Here is a 27,079-nt window from a genome sequence, read left to right on the forward strand (position 1 = left end):
AGGGACTCTTTCATTAGTGATACATCACTGTCAGAGGACAAAAGTGTCCGAGATGACATTCCTGTAGCCTCCTTGTGTTCACAAAAGGCAGCATTAGTCAGTGCTGTTTTCTGTTTAGTGCTCTGCCAGAAACAATGATCATCTCTCCTTACAGATGTTCCCACCTTCTCCTTGTACTGAGGCTATCTGAATTTATTCTGCTTTTAGGCTCCACAGAAGCAATGAGACTTGAAAGTACTGCAGTGGATGGACAGTCTAGATGGCCAAACAGGCAGGTAATTGCTGGCTCAGAGGTACACAGAGGAAGACATGTAGGGGAGCAGTAGAAGAGTGATAGAAGTGAGGCTGAATAAAACCAAGACTGCTGTTTTTTACAAAAAGCCAAAAGAAACAGAATATTCATGCAAGATCTGAGGCACCTGTATATGCCTAACTACTTTGTTTCACATCTGCATTTAGATCTGCATTTCCTATATCACAGTTAAGTATTGTAACCATTAGCTGTCATAAACTGGGTTTTACTCACACTTTGATTGAAGATTCCACCTTTACCCTGAAGACCTATCTTGCCTATGAAAATGTGATGCGTTAACCCACTATTTGAAACCCCATTTTTCAATGGTCATCTATGTCTGTGTGTTGTACTAATATCTGACATTCTTGCAAATAGAAATGCATTATTCCAACTTGGATGGAAACATGTAAAGCTGTGATTCCTGACATTCACTTGTACTAAGTAGAGTCAGACTTGTCTGAGGACTACACAAGCCTCTTTTTTGTACTACCCAAGATTATACATGTATCCATATAGTACAAAGAGCTTGCAGTCTCACAGCTGAAAATACATCCATCTAGGCATTTAAATAAGTAAGCTAAAACCAAAATTTTTTCAGTTTTAACAGCAAGAGTTAATTCACTGAAGTTGTCAAAGTTGAAATAGGTGATTTTGCATTTTGTATGTCATTTCCATAATGTCGTAGTTGAGTTTGTGTGAGAAATGGCAGCCAGAACTGGAAAAGGCTAAGAAAAACTGGGATGTGAAGCTGGATTTTGCACAAAATTAATCAAGACTGGATTGTTCAGATATGCTCACACAGGAAGTGCAGATGAACAGAAGGATGGCAAGGTAGTCTCCTCAGGGTCATTGTCCTTGCAGAATCCAAAATATCTGTGCCCTATTACTCTTAGCTGTTAGCAAGAGGCTCAAACATTTCTGTTTCTTTCTGCATTGAGCCACACTAATGTCAATAACCTACTGTTGTCACTGAGTTATGCCATTTTCCTCAAACAACAGAAGCCTAGGAGTTAAAGTTTTCAGTCCTGATGTGGACAAAGCTAAATATTTGACATATTATGGCGGCATTCACTTTTTCTTCAGTTTGTTGTTTAAAACAGTAGGAAAATAGACATGAACTTACATGCAGTGTTAATATGCATTCTTTACAGAGTAAACGTCCTCAAAAGTTAGATAATGCCCAGTTACAATCATTATACATTTTCCTGTCTTGTCCCAATGTATTTAGTGGTAATACAGTTTTATATGTCCAAGTCAACCTTCTTCTGTGAAAACCTTGAACGATTCGTACCATGAAGGAGTTGAACCTGTACCAGGGTTGACTTTGCATGAGTAATGCCTTTACTCCCTGTAGAAACCATACAACTTTCATTGTCAAAGGTTGGAATGTGTATAACAACGTACAGGACTGCAGGAACTGAAAGAAAGTTTTCATGACTTGGACTGTCAAATGTCACTGAGACAAAACTTTTTATAGCAGATAATGTCCCTTCTTTTCTTAAGAATATGACAGAGATCAGATAATGTTTGTGAAACTAGCATAGACAAAGAACCCAGGAAGAGGCTTTTGCTAAACTACAAATATAATTCTGCAGTCAGTGGGGTTTGGACAGTGCACAGTAAATAGGCCATGAAACCTCTAAGCAAACAAAGAGGAGAAAACAAAATATTGACTATTTGCTCATTAAGTGAGCAGATATTCTATGCAGTGAATGTAGGGGGAGTTCTGTGAAAATCACACTTTGCCATTCTGCAATTTAGGTCTGTACCATAATGCATTTGCATACAGCAGCCAAATTAAGCTGGTACAATCTTAATTAAGACAATTGGTATTTTTCTCATTGATATTGTACTTTTAATTAAAATTAAACCAAACAGACAGCACAGCCCTGAAACACAGTAAACAGTCCCATTTTAGAAAGTTGTTGATGTTTGTGACTAAAAGAACAAGCCTTAAAACTTGTACTTTTAATGAATCAAGTATCATACAATTTATTAATAAAAGCCAAGATTTTTATAGAGTACAGGGATGCCAGAAGGGCCTCTCCCTTGCACACCCCATATTCTACTCCTCTTGATGGTTGCAGGAACCTGTGTTTCAAGCCCAGCTTGACTCCTAAAAAGGCAAGCTGCAATGCCAACATGGGGATGAATAGCAGGGAATTGGTTGGACTTTTATCTTTTCCTTTTGAAGACAGACACCTGTAGAAAATTTTCAGCCATCACTTTGAGGACAATAAAAACAATGTTTCTTTTGAAAATCAACAATGAGATAAACAGAGAGATGCAGAAACACCATCCATGAGTGACTTTTAATGCTCTGTTCTTATACTTTGGACAACTATCTGTAGAATATGAAAACTCTATTCCTGTGAATAACAGGTATTTTTTTTAAATGAGGCAGCCATATGACTTCTAGCCCATCACACCCAGTAGACTGGTGTTAAAGGCCAGTAATATTGGTATTATAATAAATGCCAAGTCCTTGCAACTTATTGGACCAGAAAGAATTTTAAAACGGGATTTGCCTCTCTAAACATATTGTGACAATTGGGCTTATATGTAATCAACAGAAATGCACCAAAAACTCAGTGCCACTCACTTTGGTGACAACAGAACTTAGAAAAAAAAAAAAAAAAAAGGTAGATGGGTTAAGTATTGTTACTGTTTTGGGGTTAGTGCAATCATCTCCAGTAAAGTAGACCTCGTGATATTATGCCAATTCCATAATTGAATCCAAGCATGCAATTAGATAATATTTTTACTTTATACTTAAGACTGAGAGCATAAACTGTGCTTTACCTCAACAGCACATTCACTTGCATGGCAGAATATGAGTAAAATTGGAACATGAGCCTCTTCTCTCTTGTATTACCTCTTTTTGCAATTTACCTTTGACCTAATTTTCACCAATTAGCAATTAGATGCTAACGCTTTGTTTTCCAAGGATGTTTCTTTATAAATGTTATTTTGATGTTTGCTGAAAAAGTATCACTTCCTTACCATGTCTGCTTTGTTTCTTTTCGGTTAAACACTGGAAAAAAAATATTCCATGACTAGTTTGCCTTCATTTTTGAATGATAATTCAAGTCAAATTTGCAAAAGTGTTGCAGAATTGGTGGATCTGATACACATTAAAAACTGTATGGAAATCATCCAACTTGACCAAAATCAATTGTTTATGTACAAATAGAAAAGCTGTGTAGGGTAGTAATTTCTGTAAACATCTTGGCACCTTTAAGCTCATTTTAGCTATGCAGTTTTAGTATTCTAATATTCTCAGAATACTCGATGTGGCAGATTGCACATTGGCTGTGTTTCTTACCTGTCCTTTCAAAGATGAAAAGTAGTACTTTGATTACACAGTCATTGTTATTAATGACATATTTTATTAACCAAAATGGACACGGGATGTTTTTCAAGAGGTGAGGAATACTATGGAGAACTGCATTGTAGACAAGTCACCCACAAGGGACTGTTTCCCAGGCAGATATGCATCTGGCTGACAGGCAATCATCTGCTCAGATACCTTCAGGGATAGAAATTGCTGAGGCCGGGAGGCAGGTCACCATGTCCAAGAGTCTCTGAGGGAGAAAACTGAACCAGTCTGCCTAGGGGATTGCTAATTACTGAGGAAACAACATCCTATGTTGCTAAATGTTTCTCTGTGCCCTCAGGGAAAGTCGGCACCAGGGAGGTGTCAGAGATAAATGGCTGTTAAGATCTGCCTGCGGAGGGATTTAGCATGTGAAGGTCAGTCTCAAGCAGATGATTTTGAGATAAGGTGATTTTTTATTTCCCTTTTAAGAAGGCTATCCAGCAGGTTGATGTCTGAAAAGATACCCTGTTTCTCTTTGCTAACTCAGCATGAATGGTGGATTATTACACGATTAAGTACAGCCATTTTACTCACATTTAAGGACAGCTCACACCAAAGATAAGAGTGGAAAAATTAATTTCCTCCTCTGGTAACTTAAGCTATGACATAAAAAATAATAACCAGGATTTGAATTATAGAAAACTTGCAATGCACAAGTGAAAAATAAATCAATAAAACATCTTTCCTAACAAAATATGCCGTTTATTACAACAGTGGGTACTATATTGCTTTTCCCTGAACAGAAGGTGGTTCTCTATACCTTGTATCAGCATATTTCTATCTTGCAATAAATTGTGGCTGTAAATTACTTACACTGTGTCTTGTCAGGAGAGAAATGTACATTGGAAGCAAGTTATATATGTGTATATATAGAGAGAACACATATATTCATACTGCTGAAGTAAAAGACAGGTAACAAAGTGGGTAAGTAAGGTTTCTGCATAATCAAAGAAAAAAAATAACATAACAAAATAAAAAATGTATTTTACATCAGAAGTTATCTAGTTTTACAATGATGGCTGTCAAAGTACATATAATTATGACATTCTCTTAGTCAATTGTAGGAACAGGGTAATGATTTTTTTAAGAAAGCTCTCGTGAGACATCATTAAAATGGGGCTTTTAGTAGAGCATAGAATCATACAATCATAGAATCGTTCTGGTTGGAAGAGACCCTTAAGATCATCAGGTCCAACCATAACCTTACTCTTGCACTAAACCATGTCCCTAAGCACCTCAGCTATATGTCTTTTAAACACCTCCAGGGATGATGGCTCTACCACTTTCCTGGGCAGCCTGTTCCAATGCCTGACAACCCTCTCCTTGAAGAAATTCTTCCTTGTATCCAACCCGAACCTTCCCTGGTGCAACCTGAGGACATTTCCTCTCATCCTATCACTTGCTACTTGGGAGAAGAGACCAATGCTACAACCTCATTTCAGGTAGTTGTAGACAGCAATAAGGTCTCACCTCAGCCTCCTTTTCTCCTTTTCTGGGGCAGAACAGCCCCAGATCCCTCTTTGTCCTTCTCTGAACCCACTCCAGTGAGTTCCATCAATGTCTGTCTTGTAGTGAGGGGCCTGAAACTGAACACAGTATTTGAGGTGCAGCTCACCAGCACCAAATACAGGGGACAGTCACTTCCATGGTCCTGCTGGCCACATTATTCTACATGCTCGCCAGGATGCTGTTGGCCTTTATGGCCACCTGGGCACACTGCTGGCTCATGTTCAGCCATCTGTCAATCAACACCCCCAGCTCCTTTTCCCCCAGGCACTCTACAGCCACTCTTACCTGAGCCTGTAGTGTTGCCTGGGGCTGTTGTGACTCAAGTGCAGGACCCAGCACTTGGCCTTGTTGAACCAGATCCTTCTGCAGAGTACCTGCAACAAAGACTAATCTATACAGAAGTTCACTTGTCATTACATAAAATTTCTTGATTATTACCAGTCAGCAGAACATTCAGGTGGAAGATTATACTTGTTAGCCAGGCATTTTAGGTAAAACTCAAGAAGTTAGAGAAAGGGCAAATAGGAATATTAAGTTTGTATGTGTAGTGATATAGATTCTAACTCTATGTCTAGGCAAGCAACAAATTGAATAGTACTGTTGATGACTTGCTTTTGAGCTATATTCTTGTGAAATGTAACATTCCAGTATGCTGACCGATTTATCTATGCAGAGTGAGCCATATTCCACCAGGAATACACAGTATAGGTTGTAAAATCAGACGAACCATTCTTCATAGTGAATGAATTTTTTACATGCACTGACTGTTTTGGTGAAGTAAAATATCTCTGAAATAAAAATGTTGCAAATACTTAAAACATTGCTCTTCAAATGTGTCTTGCTAAAGGCTTTCTTTTCCTTTGTCTGCTATACTTTAAAAATCAAGACTTAAGCAATGAACAATAAGCATTCACACTATTTCTGCCAAGGGAAAAAATATTAACTCAAAAAGCAGGACCTATAGGATTGGATCTGTAACTAATTTATCAGATAGTTACTATTAATAATGTATATTCTACTTTCCATATTGAAAATCAAATGGTAATTTCACTTGAACAACAGGTAGTCTTGACTGCACAGTGGAACACATGAACATTATACTGATACCTAGTTTTTCTCATTTATTAACATAATTACTGAAAAGATAACACTTTAATGACAGTTTTCAAAATTTTTATCAGCAAGTAACATCCTGATTGCAGGACTGGTTTTAAGGGGAACGGGTCAAATAATCTAGTGGAACATATAGACACTCACATATAATATATCTAATTGTTTTATTTGTATTGAAACAGTTTTTCATCACTGATGTTACTTACATTTCTTGTAAAAATTATGTTTCTGGAACTTGGAGTCTGTCCATAAAGTGAGGATCATTTCTTGCACATCAAGAAAAGCTTAAAACTGTTCTGTATTTCTTCTAGACAGGGTGTTATAAACATAAAGGCATCAGTATTCACATCTGCATAGAATAGAGCAAAGAGAACTTACTTGCTTTTCTCCAAGAATGAAAAAGTATTCAAATCAGAAAGAAGAGATTTACCATGTGAATTTAATTGTTATTAATTATGAAAGACTACCATATCAATGGTTGGACAACCACCACAATAAAAGTCTAGAAAGTCATAATGTATCCCAAAAGTCTCCTTTGTGAAATTTCCATTTTGATCTAGAGTAATAGGCTGAATTTTAATGATAACAGTTCAGATTATTCCAATATCTTTATGACTGAAATGTGGAATTTCCCATAAACTGATTTTGAAGATAGCCATTTCATTATTCTTAGCATTCTGCTTGCAATGGAAGAGTGAAAGAGACTGCAAATGACCTTGCCAATGGCAGGCTTGTATTTCACCCTGCTGAGCTGATCTTTGACAATACAACATGTTGAAATAATGAAAAGCCTGCTGTTTTCAGCTCCTGTACCTTCTTCAAGCAGAACCTGCAGAACAACTGAAATAACAGCTTTTACTGAAAATAAAATGTTTATGAATAAGAATCTTCACCTAGGTTTTCACAGAATTTTTAGCCTGTCATCTGCAACTTACTGTGGATTTGGTTTTTGTTTGTTCGTTCATTTGTTTGTTTTCCTTTATGCCATAGATACTTGTTGTGTTTGATGAAGCAGATGTACATTAATACTGATCCTGTCAACAAAATATTTTTCAATCTATTTCTTGGAATAATATTTTTAGTGTTACTCAACTAGATTTTAAATAAGTCAAACAACACTTGGCATTCAATTTGTTAAATGTGCTTTAATTACAAGTTTGTTTTCTTCATTTAGTTAAATTTATTAAAGTCATTTTTATTATTTCCTTTTTACTGTTTGTGACTCATCTGAACTAGCATGCACTGGGAATGTAATTTTATAAGAATTTGACCAAAGCCCTCCAAGAAATAAGCACACAATTTTGATTATTGAACCTAATCTAAGTCTGCTGTTATTTCTAGGTTTGTTTAAGGACAGGTTAAAAGCAAAACAAAAGATTTAGCAGTTATGTAACTAGCAAGTAGGTTTCATTTTAAGCTCCATACAAGTGACTCTTAAGAACCTTTTTCCTTTAGATGTCTCCAGAGAGTTCACTTTGGTGTTACTTGAACAGGAAGACACAAACAAAATAAGCTCTGGATGCTGTATTTGAAATCCTGTTTCCAAACTACAGCTTTCAGAGTTGTGATTTGACTTTTCTGGGGACAAGATTTCACTTCTGCTTTTTTTTTCTTTTTGGTCTCAGAAGTTAGGAAGACTTCTTCAACAGTAAGACCAAATTGTTTAGTGAGGATTCGATATCTCTGAGCTCTAAATTACAGAAAAAAACAGATGCAGTCTAGAGAACAATACTCTAGACGTCTGTGGATGTGGTTAGTCTCTGAAAACTTTATGTTTTAGTTATTGCTTTTGTTTGTCTCTCATTTGTTGTTTTTTAATGATTCTAATACAGTAAGTGCCTTGAGTTTCAGTGCACCACCACTCTCCCAGTGCACTGGTTAGAAAACTCCCCATTTTTAAATCTTCTAGTTAAAAGATTAATTATTTTAGGACATTTCTACTTATTCTTAAGGGTAAATTACTTATGGCAGAAAATGCTACCTGGGATATAGAACTTGCTCTCAGCAATACTACAGTACATGAAAAGGTTTCTTGAAAACTAGAGAAAGAAAAGGCATTAATTCACCTAAAACCTGCCAATAGAGATCTGGGCTGAACATGTAAGACAATAGGCAGCATTGTCTTTCTACAATTCTTTGTAGAAAAACTCTAGAACATAAATAAATTTATCATATATATTTCAAGAGGTATTATTGCAACTTCTAAACTTGGTTTGACTCTGTACCTTTCTCGTGTATACACATATAATTAGGAAACTAAAAAAGGATGGACAACTTAAAATTCGTGATCTGAAATACAACCTCTATGAACTGACAAGAAGCAATTAAAAACCCTGCAACCTTCAATTTGCTGGTGATCATATGCATCTCCAGAGACCAACATGAGTTGAAGTCTACTCAGCAAATGTATTCTGCCTGCAGATCACGTACTTTCCAGTGGTTTGTTATTAACTTTGCCACAAAGTTTTAACCACCTTTTCTTTTAATAGGCACAGAGAGACTTTACAATGGTTTGATCATTAAATGTACACAGCTGACTTGAGACAAATATAACTGTTGTAGGAATCACCTTTCATTTTGGAAGTCTTGGCTCTTAGTGACCAATTTGTGATTATGACATAGGTCTTGTGTGCACAAGCATATTTTTCAAAGTACAATAAAATAGCATATAAAAAAAATACTAGTCAGTACATTTTAAAATAAAAAAATACTTGTCTGCCTTTTTATCCTAAATATGTTGTATTATTGTATTGGGTGTCCATGCCCAAGCTTTGGCCACAGGGGCTGTGGGGCTTCTGTGAGGAGAGGCCAGGACTTACTCGTGCTGGACACAGATGGTTCCAGCAGCTCCAACCACCCACCACAGGGCACAGCTGAGCCCTGCAGCTGAGATAGCAGCCCTTCTGGGAAAGTGTATTTAAGAAAGGGCAAAATACCCTTTCAAAGCAGTTAGGGACTGACCACAACCTTGCATTCCTCATCCCTCTGCACTGCTCAGGGACAGGAAGGAGGCAGAGGAGATGAGAAAGGAGTGGTTATGCCTGGGAAAGTGTGTATATGGAGGCATTTTAGTTTCTGGTTTTGTTTCTCACTATCCAAACCTATTTTAATGGGCAATAACTTAAATTAATTTTCCCTTAGTTGAGTCTGTTTTGCCTGTGATGGAAATTATTAAGTGATCTCCCTGTCTTTATCTTGAACCATGAGCTTTTCCATCCTATTTTCTCCCTCTGCCTTCTTAAGGAGGGGGAGTGACATAGGGGCTGGTTCGGGTCTGGTAGCTCACCAGGGTCAACTCACCAAAATAGTCTTCTGTTTTATATTAAGATCTAAGGGACATTTTGTAATATTATATTTTGTTTGTGATATTTTTCTGTGTGAGATAATCCAAAACATTGAAAAATAACTTAATTAGATGTGGATAACATCAGTCATCTATGACCAGCTTAATTTGTTCTGTGGCAAGCATGATGTTTCAAGTTTTTAATGATTTATTCACTAAAAAAGTAAAGACTAAATCTATAGCCTCCCTCCCCTATTCTAATCCCCAAATCAGAAATAGTACATTTGCCTTTTTATTGGCAAACTGACATGAGTTAGATGGAGAAATTTCCTGTTGTAGATCACAGAGATGTCTCTGCAGTGAAGTGATCTTTCTGTGAAAGGAGCTGAGAAAAGCGAGGCAGCCACTGACCCTCCTGATATGCTCCTTTTCCCGCACTTTCTTACCTCTGTAATTTGTCTAGCCACTGCAACATGGAGGTATTTTGGCTGACCAAAAATATCAGCAGCTAGCAGTTTGGGAGTTGTTCGTCTGGCTCCTTTCCTGTTCCTAGGTACAGATCTTTGCATTCCCAATTCTCTCACACATAATGGTAACCTCCCCTTCCTCCCTTTCCCAGCACATCTTTCTTAAAGAGCCTGTAGCCATCCATCACAGCACTCCAATTGTTTGAACCATCCTAGCAGTCTGTGTTGCTAGTGAGATCGCAGCCCTGAAGCTGTGCACAGGCCTCTAATTCCTCCTTTCGTTCCCCCTGCGGCATGTGTTAGTGCACAGGTACTTGAGAGGGGCACCCACTCATACTAATTTCCCAGAATAAAGTGTGAAAGCTATTCTCTTGGGTCTCCCTTATTTGTGTGAATACACTTGGGGTGGGCCCTTTTCTGCTCTCTTTTGTTGATTACAAATTTTGTCTTTTCCACAACACTCTGCACCCTTTGCTTGGCAACCTGGTTCACTGTTTTCTCACTTGACTGAAGGTTGTTATCTACCTTCATTATAATTTTCAGTTTAAAGTTATCCTCACCAGGTCAGCAAGCCAGTTGGCAAAGATGCTTTTGTCCCCCTTGGCCAAGTGAATCTCGTGCCAGTTTAGCAGTCTTGAGTCCTTGAAGAGGGTCTCATGGCCACAAAAATCAACTTGCTTTGCTTCTGAGTGCTTTTAACTCATAATTTGTAGTACAAGGTAAAGCATCTGCAAAATAATTAGCCTAAATGGTTTTTACTCTCAGCTGAGAGAATCTGCAAAATTGGATGATGTCTTTCTTCTCTGTTTTTGCTCTGTCTGGGATAAGAAGGCAATAATCCCCATTATTTAACACCACCTAGACACACCATTTGATATATTCCAAAGATTTAGTGCATGAAAGAAAGTTTTTATAGAAACATCACTGTGTGCAGCTTGATGAAAAAGTTTATTGAGATACATTGTCTGTTTGGGATTTTCACACCATTTCACTATAAGTGGTTCTACTGTAGTTGACTACCCTCATTTTCCTGTTACGTAGCATAACTTTTTCAGCCACTCCACACATAATCACCAAGTAGTCAGAAACTCCTAACATCAGTGGCAGAGCTGATTCAGCACGTCACGTTGCAGAACCCACTAAATCACTGAGCTGTGCAACAGAGAGATGAAATCTTCCTTAACACTTTCAATAACATGTCCTTTCAGTGACAACTTCTACAAAGGGGCCAAGGAGCCCACTGTGACAGATGTAACAAGGAGCAGCATCTCTGACATGAAGACTCAGGGTAAGACAAGGCAACATAGAAGACAAAGACTGAGGTCAAGTCTAAATCTATTAAATTCCATTAGTCACAGCATTTTTCACTTCTCTCTTACCTTGAGGGCTGAGGAATACACCTTATTGTGGTTGGCAGGAAAGCTACAGGCAGTTTGTCTGCATCAGTTAACTCATTTGCGATCCTTAGATCTGTGTTAAAATGAAGATGTACAAGATGATTGAAATGATGATGAAGGAATATTAATTTTAGAAAGAATGTCACAAGCACAGACTAATAACTTAGCAATAGTGTAAACAGATTAATTAAAGAGATACAGACATCAGAAATAAGACATAAACCCATGAAATAGATCTTAGCCCCTCAGCAAAATATATTTTAATCACTATTTAAAAACAAAAATATCTCCCAGTAGTTTATTGGTTTCATCAATCATATTTTAAATACTTCAGATGACATCAAACTATGTTTGTTCCCTATAGTATGGAACCGTGAGGAGGAGACAACAGCAGGAAATCTAAATATAGGAAAATGTTAACCAAGATAATAAAATGTAAATTGTAAAGGTTAACATAATGGAATGATTCTTAGTTATCACCATCCTGATACACATCATTTGGGGTTTCTAAAGAGGTGACTGGAACACCTCCATCTACCTCTGCAGATTCTTTTGAAAGTAAACAATTTAAGTGTCTCAAAAATCTTGTTATGGTCAGCAGCATTATCCCTGTTTCACGGCCATCTAATGCTGAACACATCTGAATCCTGCAGGTCTCAGGACTATTTGTCTCCTGAAATACGTCATCCTAGAAGAACAAACAGGAGAGAAACAGGTAGTGAAATATTCCAGTTCTCTGAATAAGCAAGCAGCAATGTAGAACATTTCAGACAGTCACAGCTCATTCTTTCTATCTGCATTCTTTTATCTCCTTTTCATCTTAAAAAAATCCTGAAGAACCTCATGTTAGGCTGAAAGTCTTTTGTGTTTTAAAATCGTGACATGTGAACGGCTTGCTTTCTTGTGAACGTGTTTACATTTCTACAGTGATTCTCTCTGATAAGTTATTTCTTATCTCTGTTCCTCATAGTCTGTTTGGCTGTTCATACACTTTTGTCAATAATGCGTATTTTCCTCGTGATATTGCATCAACCTACCTGCTTTGTTTGTCTCTGAGAGAAAAGAGAGAAGTGACAGTGAACTAGGACTAGCATTAAGGATAATGAGCTACCAATTACTACTATAGTATACAAATGCTCAAAACAGGGCAAATTAAGTGTTCAGTGCTGCTGAATTAATTGAAGAGAACAGATAATAGGCATTCTGAAAATGATATAACATGATGTCTTACAGTTTTCCTGGAGTTCCCCTTGATAAACATAGCATATGCTGATATAAAACACAGCCTGTAATACTCTAAAAATATCTCTTATGATTCATATTAGCAACTTTCAAGAATTAGAGATCTCAATAATTTATCAAATATTTTAACCTACAAGTTTTACTGTTAAAGATTTGTCTCAGATACCTACATTGACTCAGACTGATTACTAAAACTACATTAAAACCTTCATTTAGAACAAAAGGAAAATACATCTAATATGTAAAGCTAAGTCAGATTGAAAGTGTAACAGTCTAATAAAATTACTATATTAGTCCAGATCTTACTATTACTGAAAAATAAAATAAAGAAAATACTATTTTTGGAAAGTCTCATCAATAATACATTCGTCACACTCAGTATTCCTAATACATACCTCTTTCTCTTTTTTTTTACACATTTCCAGCATTTCTGAGTGGATCTGAAGGCTGTGGTTTCAGACTAGACAAGAGAAGAAAGGCTTACATCAAGCTGTCTGTTTCCCAGGCTTCTCAATGGGAAGAACATCATGTTGTCGGTTTCTTCCTCTTCAGAGGAGGACATTTTCATACATTGGAGTTGTTTAAAAATATTGTTTATCAAACTTGATGTTTCTCTTTCTTCATTGGTCTGCATCACCATGTTACATATAAATTTACTAGATATGACCTGTCTTAAGTATGTCAGATACTTGTTCTTCATTCTCTTTCAGACTGACAAGCCTCATTCCTGATCCTATGACCTGTTACAAATGATGGTAACACTATATTTTTAAGGCTACAGGGCTACATTAGTAGCTACCAAGGATCTTTGGCCTCAGAAAATTATTATTGGAGACTTCCTTGCCTTCAGCTTTTTCATCAAGTTATTTCTGTCTTTCCTTCTTTAATACTTTATATAGAGTCCTAGCCTACAACATTATTTTCTAAATACTAGTAGCACCTCTTTTCCTTCTCACTGTATCTGAGGTGCATGAATGGTCACATGAAGAATCAACTTTTATCCAAATGGCTTCATTCTTGCACAAAGGTTTTATTAAGTCCATTTTCTAACTGCAGTGCATCATGTAGAAACATCTGCTTCAAAATTCTGAAAGAGTGAGTCTCAGGGTAAAGCAGTCCTGATTGTCCTCTGGTATTTAAGTATTCAAATGAAAATTGCAGCATTGTTTTAGTTTCTCTCCAGATAGATGATTATCAGTGTGCCTAAACCACAGTCACACTCAACTCAATACTGATTGAAGAAAAGCACACTGCTGAGTTAGCTGCACTTTTGTGTAAAGAGAAGATACGTACAGAGAATGGATTTGTGCCAAACTCTAGAGAAAGGTGGACAGATCCAGAAACTGTGAGCTCCTGTCCCTCTCCTTGTCACTCATCCCTGTTCTGAAGTTTATTTTCTCAACTCTGATCTGGTAATACAGATATTCATGGGGTAGAAAATTCCTCTATCAAATTAGGAAAGTAAACCAAAGAAGTGAGAAAATAATACTGGATTCTCATGTAGTTAACTCATCCAAGCTTACTGGAAGAAGAGATCTGTGAGAAAACTGAGATGAGATGCAACTCAGACTTAATCCTTGCATCAAAAATATTTGGATGCCTCTTCTGCTCATGTAACAGTGCCACAGGAATATGACTTTTCAAGTCCTCAGTTTGGATAGATCCTGAATTCTTAGGGTGAGCCCCTTTTGGGCATTCATTGGTTAAACTGAAAACCTCATGAGAAATTTTGAGCAGTGGTTAGTCCCATCTGCACCTGATGACACACACAGTTTCAGTTACTGATTTATCACCTTTTCCTTCTCATCCAAATATTTCTTTTACAAAAAGGAAGAAAGATGTAATTAATTTATTCATTCATTAGTTAAATTAGGATCCTTCAGTTTATGAAGAACCAGTGACCTTGTTCACCACAGGGACTGTGTCCTGCAACCCTGGAAACTTGTGGGGTTTATGGGAAAATTGTATTTGCTGAGAGACTGTGGGCCCCTGTGAGCAAGGAATACATTTGTTCCAATGGATTCTGTAGAGCAAAGAATGAAATCATTTAACTTTTTATTAGCATGGATATCAGTACAAATGAGTCCATAGTTTGTATTTTGTTATATGTCTGATACTTTTTAACAAAGGCAAACTTCATTCTGCAGGCATAGAACAGTACTGTTCATAATTCCTTAAGTGAGCATGTATGGTCATATCCATATTAAAATAAAGTAACTGGCAAAAGGAGTAGCACCTCTGAAGGGAATGTGTTCATCAACAATACGGAGTCTGAAGAAAGGGCAATAGTAAGTATTGCCATTGTCAGTATACTTGCTAAATAGTTATGGAACTATTACATTAGAACATTCACATTGAATTAGAAAATTCAATCTAGGCAGAAAATAATGAAAGAAAATAGATGAGGTTCTGATGTTCATAAGACACAAACCAAAGATACGAAAATTAACTCTCTTGCCTACAAAGCAGAGCTTCCACATATACATTAATTCAGATCCTATATTCATTTAGAGACTCTTATCCAGTTCACATTTTGTGTTTTTAGTTTATACAACTCATATTCCTGTAGAATATAGCACTTTAATCAGACTCCATTACAAAGGCTACGTGATTACTCAAGCTGACAATGACAGAAATAATTATCATTAGATTGCTCCTGTATGCCTTCCTAAAATTTGTAACAAGATTTTAAACAGTTCCAAGACTAATTCTTGCAGCCAAATTGAGGGCAGAGCCAGAAATAATTGATGTTACATTGACAATGACAAATAAAAATTTTAAATTACAAGGGAAGATTTAAATTAATTTGAGGAGAAATTGAATGTCCTGGCAAGAGAGAGCATATATTGTTGCTAGTCAAAACCAAACTGTCCCAAGAGAGACCATTAAAGGCTAAAACATTAACTTTGTCATAATTTAAAAGAACCCTACTGAAATTAGTCAACACAGACAGTTGTGTAACTTTTTACTTTAGTACAGAATTGTGGGAAATTCTCGCTGCATTACTTCTGCCATTAGCCATTTTCTGTACAACATGAAGTGAATAAACTCTTCCTATATCTGGACTGAATTCCCAAAGCCTTAGTCTGAAGCCAGAAATGGTTTTGCTTTTTGCCTCTCCTTACATCATGAATTGGGAATCTAAATGTATCGGTTATCTCAAGTGTTTTAGAAAAAACTCTCTTGAGTACTTCTCAAACATCAGTTATAGCCCTGAGGAGAACAGATTCTAATTATTTCTTATTATTTTTATAATTTTGCATTACCATGCTGAAAAGTGTTGTGTTTTTTTTCCTAATCTATAATTCCAGAAACATTGATGAATAGCTGGATGAGTAGATACGTATCTAACAGGCATTGCTGTCTTACATCTGTGTGTTTGTTTAGGGTGTTGTCCCGTACTCCCCTTACCAACCTCACCTTGTCTCACTTATTTGTTTTCTGACTAATGTCAGCATTAGACAAAAAAGGTCTGCTCTGCTCTTATTTTCATTCTACAGTATTAACACAAGAAGAGTTTCAGTAAAATAGGAGTACATCACTCCTCACAACCTTCCAAGCCATGCAAAAAAAATCCTCTCATTTCAGAGGACACATTTCGAGAAGTTATGGAGAGAGAAGCTCTGGGATTTTCACATCCAGAACACAATGTCTTCCTAAACCTCCTGTCTCTTCAAAGTGATATAGGGGGAGGCTGGAAATGGCTTCAGGTCCTTGGGTGATTCACTGTCTTCAGTTTCAACAGTCCTTACCTTCTGCTGAAACAACAAACACATTACCAATTGAATAATGAAATCCTAACACCAGAGCCTCACTTGAACTTCTCAAGCCAAATTGCTGCTGACATATTCACAGAAACACATGATCTTGCCTAGGCAATTTGGAAAACTTGTGTGCACACATTGAAAATATGCAATAAATCATATATAAAATGTTATGCAGTTCAGGAAACTAAGAAATAGATATATGAAGTTCTAAATAAAGACAAATCTAGTAATATTTTATTATAAAATTGGATACATAAAATCACACTAAAGATGTGAAATTTCTTAGTATAGTATAAAGTATAAAGTATAAAGTATAAATTATAAAGTATAAAGTATAAAGTATAAAGTATATAGTATATAGTATATAGTATACCATATATAGCATATAGCATATAGCATATAGAATATATTTGCAAAATTGACAGAGGAGACAGAAATCCACAGAAAACAAGGAAGAGAAACAGCTTAATATTATTTTACTGCAGCCTTTGAATTTTTTGTCTCTGACTAATGGATACGTTCAATTTTCTTCAATAAATAAAAAACTTAACCAATATTTTAAGACAATAAATGGTCATGAAGAAAAATATTTTAATGTTTTAACTCTTACTATTTTTACATTACATTAATCATAAAACAGTGTATTATGTCGTGGTTGAGACGGACAAAAGACATAGACCAAGTTCTTCCAGGATGAAAGTAGATGCCATTTATTGCCACAAGTGCATTTTATACAGTTTTACCAATTCATGTGTCTCTTCACTATTGGTTACAAGTTACAGCAGTAACACGTCATTGGCTATTTTTGCTATCATCAATGTTACTCTTCTACTCCCTTCTCTCTCATGGGTAGATCCTTAACATCTCTGGATACTCCTTTACTCCCATCCTTCTCACGGGTAGGCCTTCGTATCTTCAAGGCTAATTTCTGTTCCCATGCCCTCCGTCAGGGAATCCACGGACCCACCGTAGTCCCCCACAGTATTATATCCAGGAAGATTTTTCTTTAATGGATGATATGAAAAATCAATTAAAATTGGAAGTGGAAGGGTATCTGAGTCAAGTCAGAGGAAATGAACAGTAGATTTAACAGGGCAACAATTAATTTACTATCATAAGTGTTTCTTTTTGGGAAGAACTTTATATGGAGATTGAAAATAAGATTTCCTGCCCACACACAATACGTCAAGAATTTTAAGACTGAAATTTAGTTTATAAACATAGATTAGTAACAATGTGGTGAGATTCAGGTCCTCTATCTCCACCAAGTAATGTATGTTATTGTATATGAGGTCAGACTAAGACCCATTAAACATAGGTTTAGGAAAAGGATAAATTATTTTTGTCCAGATTAATCAGTTGCTAGAGTCTTGCTCATTAATTGTAAAATATTAGTGATTAAAGGCTTCCAGCATGATGAGCATGATATCACATGAATACATAGTAGGAGACCACACCTGTTCCAATGAGCTTCTATTACACAATGGTGTAACTAGTTAGATACAAACCATCTTCAATTTATTATTTATTTAATGTTACTGATCAAATTAGAAAGCAGAACTGCATTGAATTAACAGGGAAAACACATATATATATATATATAGCCATATTAATGTAATTCCTGGTCTAACAGCTGGTCAGGACCAAATTCAGTCTTTCCTACAAAGGCAGTGTCCAACAGCTTTGGCTTAATATGCATAGGAAAAGAAACTCAGTGACTACTTCTGTCCTCTGTCTGCTGTCTGAATCCTCTTTTGCGGCAGCTGCCCCTGCATGCCCTGGACAGGCTCAGCTGACCCCATCTGGGCTGTGGCGATGTCTCTGTTGACTTATGCATTCAAACCTCTCTTTTGCTTTCCCTTAAGTTAGATTAGTCCTCATCAGTTCTCATTAATTCTTCCTTCTTCACAATGATCAGCTACAGAATTTGCCTCTACGTCCCTGGCAACACTGTCAGTGGTAACAAGACATGCAATGGAAGATAATTTTTTGCTGTAGTGGTTAAGGCAATTGCCCAAGGACATGAAGCAGTAAGATGGCTGACCCACGAGGTGATCTCAGAAGGAATCCTGATTTTAAGTCTGGTGTCACTGTGTCACAAGTGGTAGTGAAAACAGAAGACTGCAGCAGGATCTTAATATATGTATTAGTAGAAAGTGGGAAATGTGAAGCAGAACAGATCAATAAATATTTGAAGAAAATAGCCTATGCCTATTTTGTGTCAAAAGTGAAAGGAAAAATACTCCTCTCCTTCCTTTCTTAAGATTTTTTACTTTAGAAGCAATAAAAAAAATGTTCCTTACATGTCATCTGCCAAAAGTACCATTACATATTTTTTAAAAGTTCTCAAAATTATTTAAAAGAAATGTAGTGATCTCTGAAGACTACAAAATACTTGAAAAAAAAGAGGAAATATTGTAAGTTATCCCTGTTGACCTTTTCTTTTACTGTGCTGTTTTTTCTATTATGTTATATTTTAGTCAATCAAAATTTTTATTGTATATTGATATAGCCACATTTCCATTATGTAACTGTGAAAGATGATTTACTTGATATTAGAATCTATGAAATAGTTGAGCTTCCTGCCATTAAATTCAAGTGTAAGTTATGCTTTGAAAACAGAGCAATTGGATAAGGCTATTTAGAATTTAGAATTTGATTGTGAAAACTGCACATACTAATCACTGTGTATCTTGGATACACATGCATTAACTTCAAACTCTAAGTGAGGTAAAGTCAATTCACAGAATACTGGAAGAGGCAAACATGGAATCCTAACTTTTCAACTGCTGACAAATTGTTGTTTCAGCAAATAAAAGGAGACTACTGAGAACATTTTCTTATTGCTGAATCAAAGTATAGGTTTTGAAAGGCAGCTGTAAAAATTAATAGAACAGAATTAAGTTATCATCTAAAGTCTGGTTGCTTCAAAATAACATCTAGAGAGATTTAAAAAATAGAAAAACATCTTATAATACAAGTAAAAGAGAAAATGTATTTTTATGCAAATAGTGTTTAATCCTTAAAGGTATTTTTATGCAGGATATAATTGCAGTTCTTAATCAACCATATCAAACTCTGAAAACATTTTAGAGTATATTTTCTGAATGACTTAGACACCTATGAAACAGACACTATTTTGTCTGTTATACCTGTATCAAGACCCAGAACTAAAGAAATAGGATCTGTCTACATTGAAGTGCAATAAATACATTCAAGAAACACATTCAGAGCAAACAGCCTCCTTCAGTGTTATTTCACCCAGCATGAAACAAGGGGCACAGAAGTGTGTCAAAAATGCACAACTTTCAAGAGCTTAATTTCTTGAATTAGAAGTATGAGGCAATACTTTTCTTACAATACATAGTGTAAATTCCACACTTCTTGTGAGGGAAGGTGAGACGACCATTTCTGATTTTTTTTTCTTTCTAAACAAAATTGCCAAACCATCCCAAGAACCTTACAATAGTCCACCTTTGATTGTATTTAGAAGCTGAATTAATCCTTTCTTACAAGAAAACTCCTGGCCATGGTTTTAAATTTCTTTGGGGTAATCATAATCTTTAAGTAAAGGATTATTCAGGGTGGGATAGAGAAGTCAGAGGAGTGCTCCATTTCCCTCAAATTGCATCTCTATGCAAAAAGGATACTAACTCAATATTGTAGAAACAAAACCTGTAGGTAAGATCCTGGTTCTGTAATAATTACGTTGTATATTTCAAGTGAGGTAAGATGGTAGCTTTAAGCCTCTGAGACTGGTTTGCTTTCTGCTTTTTATCTGTTCACTGTTTATAAATAAAGTAAGCAATCCTGAAGGAGAAATGAGAACCTAGGACTCACCACACCACTGTGGAATCTGTGACCTCTTTTTTTCTCTCATATACCCTGGATCTTGATGCTCTTCTGCATAGTAATAACATCCATAAACAACGATGATCCATCCTAATCTCTTTCTCAATCTCCAACTAGATTATATTGACATGTGATAGATCAAATATTCTCATAAATTTAAACTGACACAGAAAGTGCTCCAGTTCTGGGTATTGTTCTGTGTAGGTTCTAGGTCCAGATGGGCAGTTAACAGGAGGAAAATATTATTCTTTTCTCATCCGGACCATTCTGGACAGGTATGGAATGACCAGCTGAAGGCATTGAGGGATATGGGTTTGTTGTCGTTTGGTTTGCTTTGCTTTTTAGGTTTTGTTGTTGTTGTTGGGGATTTTGTTTTATTTGTTTGTTTGTTTGGAGTGTGTGTGTGTGATTTTTTTTGTTTTGTTTTGATTTGTTTTGAGGCCAAAGGTTGGCAAGCTTGAAGTCTTAGCAGCCTTTCAAATTTGATGATTTCAAAGAGCATTTTCTGTTTGGCTGCATCAGCATAGGAATCCCACCAATGTCCTGCTTTAAGTACTTTGAAGCTTTTCAGATCTTGACGCGACTGAGAGACGGGGACCCAACTTGATGCAAGCAAAGTGTCCCATTTATTTGCTCGATGAGCACCTTTTTATACATCAGAAGGCACACATGTCTTATTGCTGATTGGCTAATCACTTTGACAGACAGAAGGCTGGCTAAGGTGTGAACGTTGGTCAGTCAGTGTTCGCATGGCAACAAATCGGCCATTTCGTGGTTAATGCGTCTAACCAGTATTTACAAGCTGCTTCCCACCTCAGGGTGCAGGCACTGCTATTGTCCACAAGCTCCCCTCCTCCAAGTCCTGCCCGAGCACACCACACCTCGCAACTATTACAACACTTAACCTCACCAACACAGCAAACATATAGCAAACTAACTTATTAACTCCAAATACAAAAACTTAGCTTAGCAACTCTAAATTCAGATAATCCACATCTCCCCCTTTTTTGTTTTAATTAACTGGTACCTCCCAAGGTCGGTGACCGACCAACTCGAGGACATCCTGTTTTACCAACAGTAGTACGGAGCTGTTAGTGATTCCTTTCTGACTTTGGTCCACATTAGTGCGAGGATCAATGTTGTGCAAATCAAAGCCTCTACTGGCATGGGCTATAATCACAATTAAAATAACAATTAAAACAACTATTCTTTTGCCCATTTTCGCAACCTCTGGAACAGAGTTCATTCAATTATTGATCGGTAGTGTCTTCTATATCAGTCGCAGGATCAGGACCAGAAATGTCTTCAGGAGACTGCTGTAGTGTCTCTCGGAAAGGTCTCACGTTTTTTGCCGGAATCCAGCGAGGGCCTCTTTCTGTGGAAATACAAGCATAGCCTCTTCCCCATGTGACAAGGGGATAGGGTCCCATTATCTTACCTGTTTCTGGGTCCCGGATCAATACTGGCGGCTTAACCCTGGGTTCAAAAAGGGTGTTTGTGCTGAAATGGCGAACTACTGGAGGATTATTATCTAATAGAGAACAATTCAAAAAGTTAAAAACATACAAAGCTTTCTGTATTCGCTCCTCTGGCGTAGCAGCACCTATTCCTATTTCCCCTTTTTGTTTTAATAATAAGCGTTTTAAGGTTTGGTGAGAGCGTTCTATCAGAGCTTGACCCGTGGGAGAATGAGGGATGCCTGTGATGTGAGAAATTCCCCAAGAGGTAAAAAAGGTTGTTAAAATTTTAGACACATTACACGGTCTGGCAATACCTGTACTGGTAACGTCAGCATGTCCGCTTGCCGGTTTCCTTCCGCGATAAAACCTGGTAAGGAAGTATGAGATCTAACATGCATAATGAAATAAGGGTGAAGACGAGAGTCCAATAAGAAGATAAGTTCTTGCAACAAGTTAAACAGTGCCGCGTGAGAAACATCTCGTAATACAGAAGCCTCGGCTCGGCTAACAATTCCTGCAACATAAGCAGAATCAGTAATTATGTTAAGAGGAACAGACCATTTACGAAAAACTCTAACAACCGCGGATAATTCCACTATTTGAGGAGAACATTGAACAGTTTTGACATCAGACTCCCACCGTTGATGTTGATCATCCCACCAAAGGATAACGGACTTATGAGATCTCCCAGAGCCATCTGTAAAAACAGTAAGAGCCTGTAAAGGTTGGTTACTCAGCTTTGGAATAGGTAAAAGGTGAAAATCAACATTTAACAGTTTGTGAGAAGGCGGATGAGAAGTGAGTTGGCCTGCATAGCCAGTTAGAGCTATGCCTAGTGCATCTGATTGTTGTTGCAACCATTGCAGGTAAACACTTGTTACTGGCATACATATAAGACTAAAGTCCGTGCCTGCCAGGGTAAGTAATCGCTGTCGAGCCCTGATGATTAAAGATGCAAACATCTCATGTTGTGCTGAAATAGTCTTTGTGGCTTGGTTAGGCAAAAAGATCCATTCAATGATCAGTAAAGGGTCCGTTTTCTGGCAGTCCCACTGAAAAATAAGCGCATGAGGCTGTCGAGCAGGATTAAGGATGATTAATTGAAAAGGTAATTCTGGTTCCCATCGATGTGCTTGTCTGGAGGTAATCGCTGCTGCAGCTTTATGCAAGGAAGCTATGGCTTCAGGACTGAGACTTCGTGGAGCGTTTAAATCTGAACTTCCTTTAAGCATTTCGAATAAGGGACTGAGATCTGCATTAGTGATTCCTAACAATGGTCTGACCCAATTGATTTTTCCTAGCAGTTTCTGCATGTCATGTAAATTTTTTATATTCACCTGTATTTGTAAAGGTTGCGGAGCAATAGTTTGAGCTCTTATACGCCATCCTAAGTATTTCCAAGGTGGTACTTTTTGAATTTTTTCTGGCGCAATACAGAGGTCTGCTGATTTTACAGCAGCCATGACAAGGGCTACGGCTTTCTCCATGATCTCATAGTGTTGTGCTGCCACTAGAATGTCATCCATATAATGATATAACAATGCAGCAGGTACCACAATTCTGACAGGACTAAGTATTTTCGCCACATACCATTGACATATTGTAGGGCTATTTTTCATTCCCTGTGGTAGCACAACCCAATGATATCTTTGCAAAGGAGCTTGCATGTTGACGCTAGGGACCGAAAAGGCAAATTTAGGAGCATCGTCTGGATGCAATGGAATGTTGAAAAAACAATCTTTGAGATCTATGATAGTTAAATGCCAATCTCGAGGGATCATGGTAGGTGACGGTAGCCCGGGTTGCAGGGCCCCCATGTTTTCCATAGCGCCATTAATTTTTCTCAGGTCATGGAGCAAACGCCACTTGCCATTCGGTTTTTTAATAACAAAAATAGGTGAGTTCCAGGGACTAGTAGAAGGCATAATGTGTCCCATGGATAGCTGTTCCACAGCTGATTTGGGGTGAGCCCAATGATGTAAAAGGAGGCTCACAAGAAACTTCCACAGGTGTTTGTGGAGGCACGTCGTGGGGCGGCCCCGGCCCGCGCGGCCTGGCCGGGCCCAGCCCGCCTGACGCGTTGGTCTCAGAGGGGGCGTGTCTGGCTCGGGGCAGGGCAGAGGTGGAGCTGTAGGCGGAGGGCGGCACTCAGGGCCTGCCTCATCCGGACAGTCCCCTAGTTGCATTTCCGGTTTTTTGTCACATTGCCCCAGAGACTCAGAGCGGGAAACTTCCGGTTCTCTGCCCACGGACGGCAAAGCCTCGAGGCGGCGGCAGCACAACGACCGCGCCGAGGATCCCGCCCCACCAGCGATATTAGGAGGATCCTGTGCCGATACGGCTTCAAAAATTTTTCTCCAACTAGGGAGCATACGCTGCGCTTCCTCATCTCCTGAGGTGGCTGCATCCCATAACTTTACCCCCACATTGTCCCAAAGTTCACGCGAAAAAATTGAGGAGGTAGTCACCATAGGGACCGTAACTTGCACCCATTTAAGGATTAACTTGAGATCTTGTCCCGAAAGAATTTTTCTTCCCTGCTTTTTAAGCAGCGCCTTCACGTGCTCATAAACATCTCTTTTAAGAGCTCCTCTTCCCTGCTTTTCAGGCAGAGCCTTCGAGTGCTCACAAACATCTCTTTTAAGAGCTCCTCTTCCCTGCTTTTCAGGCAGAGCTTTCGAGTGCTCATAAACGTCTCTCTCAGGGGAACTCTCCTGATTCCCCATTTTTTAGTTTCCCGCAGCTCACCTCTCGTTCCAGACGGGGGTGATTGATTCGCCGGCCGGCTTTTTTCAGCAGCACTCCAAGTTCTGCGGGACGTCGCGACCTGCCACCTCGCCCTGGGCTGCCTCCAGGCAGGCGGTTATCTGACCTGCGTTCCTGTCACGGACGATCACGTCGGAGATCACCAATTTGACGCGACTGAGAGACGGGGACCCAACTTGATGCAAGCAAAGTGTCCCATTTATTTGCTCGATGAGCACCTTTTTATACATCAGAAGGCACACATGTCTTATTGCTGATTGGCTAATCACTTTGACAGACAGAAGGCTGGCTAAGGTGTGAACGTTGGTCAGTCAGTGTTCGCATGGCAACAAATCGGCCATTTCGTGGTTAATGCGTCTAACCAGTATTTACAAGCTGCTTCCCACCTCAGGGTGCAGGCACTGCTATTGTCCACAAGCTCCCCTCCTCCAAGTCCTGCCCGAGCACACCACACCTCGCAACTATTACAACACTTAACCTCACCAACACAGCAAACATATAGCAAACTAACTTATTAACTCCAAATACAAAAACTTAGCTTAGCAACTCTAAATTCAGATAATCCACAAGATCTTACCTTGAAAAGAACCTGATAAGGGAATACATTACTCCAACATGCATTTTTCAGGAGATTCTATTCACTAATTCAATTGCAGTGAATTCCATGGTCCTGAAAGAATGCTGAGAAATCTGCTCATGGGGCTGGAGTACACCTAGGAATTGTTCAAACACAACACAAAGGTTCTATTAAAACTGCAGGATAACAGATGTGGAAGATTAGACAACTCCAAGAACAGGGAAAACCTTTAGAAATGTCAACAAGAGACAGAATATTCTTGTTCACATTATTTACTGCTGTATAAAAATTATGACATTTAATCATAAAATATGAGATTCTAAAGATACAATAAATCTGTACCAGCAATTTGTACCAGCACTTCAGCCAGAAATATAGTTATCAAAAACATCTGAGGAAAAGAAATCGACACAGATCTCAATCACAATGTTAATCACAGTGTAATTATCATTGTTCAGATTGACATATGACTAATCATTAAATAGATACTAAACTGCAGTCTTCTGTCTCAAAAATCTAATAAGGAGTATGTTTGATCAATATGCAGAATCATTATCCAGACTGACAAGACTATTTTCCCTTCTATTTAGTTTGAGAAGCAAAAGCTCTTCTGCATCCTCATCCAAATTAACCTAAATGTGGCAGAAAACATGAAGAAAGAATATCCACAGCAACAAACTATTATAAGAAAAACAGCTAAAGATGGAAGATTTAAAATAAGAATTTGTTTTCTTCAATAAAGGTATTTAATTTTAATTTAAAATGCTCCCAAAGTAAGCTCTTACAATAATCAGCCGCCTTTAGTGTTAAAAACTACTTTTAGTAGTTATTTCTCCTCTATTTTCAATAACTGGATCTCAGTATTCATTTTCTCTATTGCATTGAACATCCATCAGATATCAAATACTTCTGTGTAGCTTCTGAGTCACTCAGTATCGGGTATTAAGGATGTGAACCAGTTCAAGATACTGAGGTTTCTAAATGTAGATGCATAAGCTCCTACCGTAGTCAATGGATATGCAAGCAACAGTTAGTGGAATATAAAAGCAATTCAACTGACCGGACATGAGAAGCAGGATTCAACATACTTAAATTTTGATGTCAGTATGTAGACAATGCAGTCAGTGGAGCCTAGAGAACAATATTAAGAGCTCTGTGCTGTTACCTAAACACAATCAGTGACATTTGAGACAACTTACAAACTGAGACAATATGGGACAAGCAGATCTGACATGGCAACTCAGGCAAAGCCATGTTTTTTGCAGAGTCAGGCCAGGCAGGATACTTTTAACATCTTAAATCTCATTGGATGCCTGTTATTATGTGACAGACTCATTAATAGCATTGTTGCACAGATGCTCAATATTCGCTAAAAAGCAAGAAAATTTATTGGAATTTTGGTGCAGTGTGTGGAGAATCACATCTCCTGGATGTCCTATGTGACTAGCCCATCACATGCATCATTCATCGCTGTTGATACACCTAAAATGCATATAAAGCATCTCCTAAACATCTACATAAAAAAGATTGTCCTATGTGACCATTTCTGCAGGAAAATTTGCTATTTACAGGTGTCATATCTAGGCAGAATTCAGTCATGTCTGTAGCAGGCACAGCCTCGGTGAATTCTTCAGACACTCCACTCAGAATATTAATCAACACATTTAAGTATTTAAATTGGACTAGACATAGCAGGAGTTGCCAAACTGTCCAACATTTCCTCCTGGAGGGCATCTGTAACTAGTAGTAAAATACACCATTGTGAAGGTTCAGTCACCTGGTTTCAAGTTGGTTCATTGTCTCAAACTGGTGCATCAATTAATCTGTGCAGATGACTGGCTGGGAAGTTCCTGGATAACCCAAAAAAGTAAAGACTTAAATGTACTGGTGTACGTACAGGCAGAGTCTTGAAACCCAGGTGTCCCACAATTATAAAGAAAGAACAAATTTTATTTTCATACTTATAACTCAC

Source organism: Streptopelia decaocto (assembly GCF_964273445.1).
Source record: "Streptopelia decaocto genome assembly, chromosome: 1".
Classification (NCBI taxonomy): Eukaryota; Metazoa; Chordata; class Aves; order Columbiformes; family Columbidae; genus Streptopelia; species Streptopelia decaocto.